The following is a 5,235-nucleotide window of genomic DNA, read 5'->3' as shown; positions in this document are numbered from 1 at the left end:
AAAATACAACAATTAGGACTCGAGGCAATTATCGGGAGGGGTAAAACAGTCATTTTATGAAAATTTCCAAAAATGACCTTTAGGGTCATTACAAATCCCCTTGATTTATTGAATAAGAATCAAGTCCATTACATGCTCCACTCGATCCTCCAAAATGAATATCAAGGCTTAAATATCAAAGATCTGAGTCGATGTTCAACTAATTACAATTATCAACATAAACAACAAACGAGCAACTTAAATTATTTTATTTTTTTACTTCATTAAGTACCTTTATAATTCGCTTTGTACCCCTTAACTACTTTATTATTGAATTTTATAGGAATCAACAATAAGCTTTCAAAGACAACTGAAGACATCACTCAGCCCCACAACTTTATTTCTCACTTACCTTTATTTTATTTTACTTTATCACTACTTTATTTCTAATTTTGCTCTACAATTTTATTAAAAAATGTCATCAAGCCTTGAAAACAATCGGAGGAATCACTTTATCAAGCCCTGCAGACAATCAGAGGCCTTATTACAACTAGTCCTTGTAGACAATCGGAGGACATTAGGCATGTCTGCCTTCGATAGGACATATTGGGTTTTTCCACTCTAAAATAGGACACACATTGGGTTCATCCACCCTAAAATAGGACATGGGTTCATCCACCCTATAATAGGATATACCGAATTCGTCCACCCTAAAATAGGATACACGGGTTCATCCACCCTAAAATAGGACATGGATTTGTCCACCCTAAAGTAGGACATGGGTCCATCCACCATAAAATAGGATACATGGGTTTGTCCACCCTAAAATAGGATAAGATAGGTTCATCCACCTTAAAATAAGATATACACACATTTGGGTTCATCCACCCTAAAATAGGATATACACACATTTGGGTTCATCTACCCTAAAATAGGATACACACATATTAAACTCATAATTTATGACGTCATTAACAACTTTACCTTTATTTTACACACATCATTTATCATTGGGACCCCGAAGACAATCGGAGGCCTCATTTATCATTTAAATCTCTGAAGAAACTGGAGACATTATCACATGATATGCATAAGCCAGACGACTACATTCTTACTTTAGTCACTACTTTATCAATGACTGTAATCTACTTTACCTACTTTAACGACTTTACCTTAAACTTTACAGACATCATTTATCATCAAGTCTCTGAAACCAACAAGAGATGTCATTTGTCATTATATCTCCGAGGACAACCGGATACACCAATCGGTCATACGACCCTATCATCATAAGCCAGACGACTCCAACTCTCAATATGAAGTCTCTGTAGAAAATCAGAGACATATTTATTCATCAAGTCTCTAAAGACAACTAGAGACAACATTTGGCTACATGCCTTTCATAAGTCACACGACTTCATCTCATTCTCAAACATATATATTACCATTTTATTCATTTATACATTTTTACACTTTAGTTTTATCTCTCACTTTAATGACGATTTTAACACAAGTTTCAGAAAAACAGTCTAAAGCAACCAAAGACGTATCACAATGTGGAACTCTCTGTTAGCAGTGAACTGAGGCAAATTTGCTAAAGAGGAATATCAAACTCGCTAGCAAAGGTCAAGGATCTATTCTCGAACTCATTTCTTCCTACACACCATGAATACGTGAAATGTAGGTTATCCAATTCTTCTTTCATAAGCACTTCTACATCTCAACTCAATTGACTCTTTTGATGATACTTTGGCACTAAAAATCCTTTAGTGTCACTATTCACAAACTCTTCCATACCTATATTTGTTGGTTGAGACAAAATTGGCTATTAAGGGCCTGTTTGGCCATGCGATATGATATCATGATATGGAATCATGAGATGAAATTGAAGTTTTGTTTGTACATGTGATATGAAATTTTTGTGTTGTATATTTTCTCATAAACATAAAAATTCCATAAGTTGTAAAACTATTAAAATATCCCCAATTGTTTATTCAATCTTATCAAATAAACAAAAATTTATAAAATCGCATAATAAATTATTACAAAGCTATTTGTTCTTCACTTAAGTAATTGTTTCATCTAACTTTAATTTAATTAAAAAAAATTGAATGTAAATTGTAGTGTACTAGTCTTTAAAATAATTCTCCCACATAGTACGAACAATTTCCTCACGTTGAACTTGCATTTCTCGATCATGTGACCGAAAGACGAACCAACATTGTTACTTTGAGCCATTTGTTGGTCAATATCATCCACAACTATATTTTCATGCTCTTAGACCATAAATATTTCAGCAGTAGTTTGGTATTCTCGCAAATAATTATGTAACACTGCACAAGCTATGACAATTTTCACTTGTGTATCAATATCATAATGGTTCATGCCTTGTTTCAGTATTCTAAATCTATTTTCTCAAGCTCCAAAAGTCCGTTCAATCACATTGCGTAGAAATAAATACCTATAATTTAACAATTCTTTTGGGATTTTGAGGCTCTCTTTCACTTCCTCGGTAATCTTGCAAATGATAGCGTAGTCCTTTGTATGGAGCTAAAAATCTTTTTGTGTTTCGAAAACCAGTATCAACAACATAATATTTATCTACCAACAAACATTTTATAAAGAATTACTAAAAGCATATGTGATGTAAATGAGACAGGTTTATGTAAATAAATAATATTTATTCTAAGGATGTAATTTAAAGTTACCATATGACGGAAATGGAAATTGTGACGTTGGTTCAACAAGTGCATTCTCAAGTACTTTACTATCATGTGCAGTACCTTCCCAACTAGCAACAACAAAGATAAATCGCATATCAAAATTACAAGCACATAAGACATTTTGTGATGTTCTTCCTTTGCGATTACGATATGCTTGTTGCTCCGCTTTAGGAACCTCCCCTTCTATATATGTTCCATCAATCGCACCAACACAATCCTATCAAATAAAAAATACATCAATATTAGTTTAGTGAACATAAAATAAATTGGAAGCATTATAGAATGCACTTCATAAAAATAATGTTTGTAAGAGTAATAAAAATAGTGCTTCCAAGACAATGCAAAGTCATAAAATAAATATTATCTCTTTAAACAAAGTTGATAGGAAATATGTAACTAAATACTAATAACTTACACATAAAATATAAATGTGCACTTATTAAGGCCATAAAATAAATTTATTACTCAAAAATCGGTTGGTGTGAGTTAAAATAATGACTATATGTAGGTGAAAATAATAAATTTTATGTCGGTGAGAATAATAAATTTTAAAAAATAATGATGTGATTATAAATTTTATTTACATATGAAATAAATGGTTAGTAGATATAAATGTGGAGTTGTTTTAACAAAATATAAACTCGGGGAACAATTTTTATATTAAAATCACTACAAGAAAAAAGACTTTTAACGAGGGGAAATTCGGTTGCTAAAGGTATTATTCCGGTCATTATTGATATATAACGACTGGGGAAAATTTGGTCGTCACCGATCGCTAAAGCTCCGTCGTTAAAAGTTAACGATCGGATTACGAATCCGGCCGTTAAAAACCCTTTAACGACAACATGAAATCCAATCGTCATATTTTTTTAGTGACCAAAATTTCCTGTCGTTGATTGCAATTCCAGTCGTTAAATAGTTTAGATTACAACAACAAATATGTTCATTATAAGTTCTTTCAGCAACATAATGTTACCTTTGTTAATTGTTGCAAACATTTAATCAAAAGTCCAATTATCCTATTATTGTAAAGATATATAAAAACTAAATGAAAATGTTAAAAGGAATATCAATATATATATATATATATATAAAACTTTATAATTAATTACAAATAACGAAATCATTACATGACCACAATTTTAACTCTCAAAATTGTATGAAATTTGTTTTTTTTTATAACAAAGACGGATCAGAATATCTGGCTGTATGAAATTTGTTCAACTCCTGAAAAAATATAAAATTCGTGTCCAAATGGAATCATCTTTAAATAACTTCTAACAAAGAAAATATAATGTCTCTTGTTCTTCAACTGGTTCTTTAATATTTCCTGTTGTTGATACTTGATCTGCACTGTCTTCCTCGATAGATTCTTCAAACTCCATATTCCTTATCAGCTAAAAGAACAAGTTCATGTTAGTTGCATCAAATCCAAGAAAAAGAAAAATAAAGTAATAAAGAATTCTAAGGCAGTGAATAAGAATGAAAATGGGGATGGACAGAAGCTTGAGGCTAAGATCACAAAAGATGTTGACATGGAAAATAAAAGGTTCACAAGGAAATGATAGCTAGGCAGAACATTAGCAAGAAGAAAAACGAGAAAAAAGGTACCTAAGAAGAAAAGTGATGTTATTTTTTAGCCAACTACAACTCATATAAGAAACAAGTCTAGGACTGTAATATTAGAAGTTAATTCTTCCCAGTCTAAGGGTAAGGATGATACACATACATAATTGATTAATTTAATCCCATTGATAAATAAAACAAGAACATACTTTCTCAATCTTTTGAAATTCACAGTAGAATTGGACATCACAAGCACAATATATAGAAGTCAAATGATGAACTTCTCCATAAAAAATCCAATATATAGGATTGTACTGAATTTCTGAATCTAAAAAGTAAAATTAGTTACCTTAGAAGGAATTTATCCAACGTTGAGGCATGTACCATAGAAAGTACCCCAATTCTGGATAGTAGGTGCCTAGGTGGTTTTGAGGTCGACCTTAGCAGTTAATAGCCATTTTTACTCGTTCTCACTAGATCTCGAAACGAAGCCTCTGCTCATAAATATATAATACTTGGAGGTGTTGCATAAATTGAGCACGATTCCTAAGCAATCAAACGAAAATAGATAAGCTGAGAACGGAGATTTTTAAAAAGGAATGTCTTCAATTTGATTTTTAGAGAAAATTTGACAACTATAGAACTTCATGGAGAGGGTATGTTCTAGGGTTTCAAAGTGGCATTTCTTCACCTTTGGTGCATTGATTTTTGAGGATGTTCTTTACTGATCAAAATGTTCTAGGGTTATCATTTTTTCTAGGGTGGGGAGAAGTGGGATGGGCGCACGGAGAGAGAATTTGAGTGAAAAAGGCAAACTGATTCATTAACCAAACAAAAATATATATTTTTAACCACGGGATATTATTCTCTTGTAATAGACGAACTTAAATTTAACTTTTACCGACCAGGGTTTTTTTTAGTCGCTATAAATATACTTATAACGACAGGGTGTATGTCCTTCGTTAAG

The sequence above is a fragment of the Solanum stenotomum genome, chromosome 1 (assembly GCF_019186545.1).
Source record: "Solanum stenotomum isolate F172 chromosome 1, ASM1918654v1, whole genome shotgun sequence".
NCBI classification, from domain to species: Eukaryota; Viridiplantae; Streptophyta; class Magnoliopsida; order Solanales; family Solanaceae; genus Solanum; species Solanum stenotomum.
Note: the sequence above shows the minus strand (reverse complement) of the source record.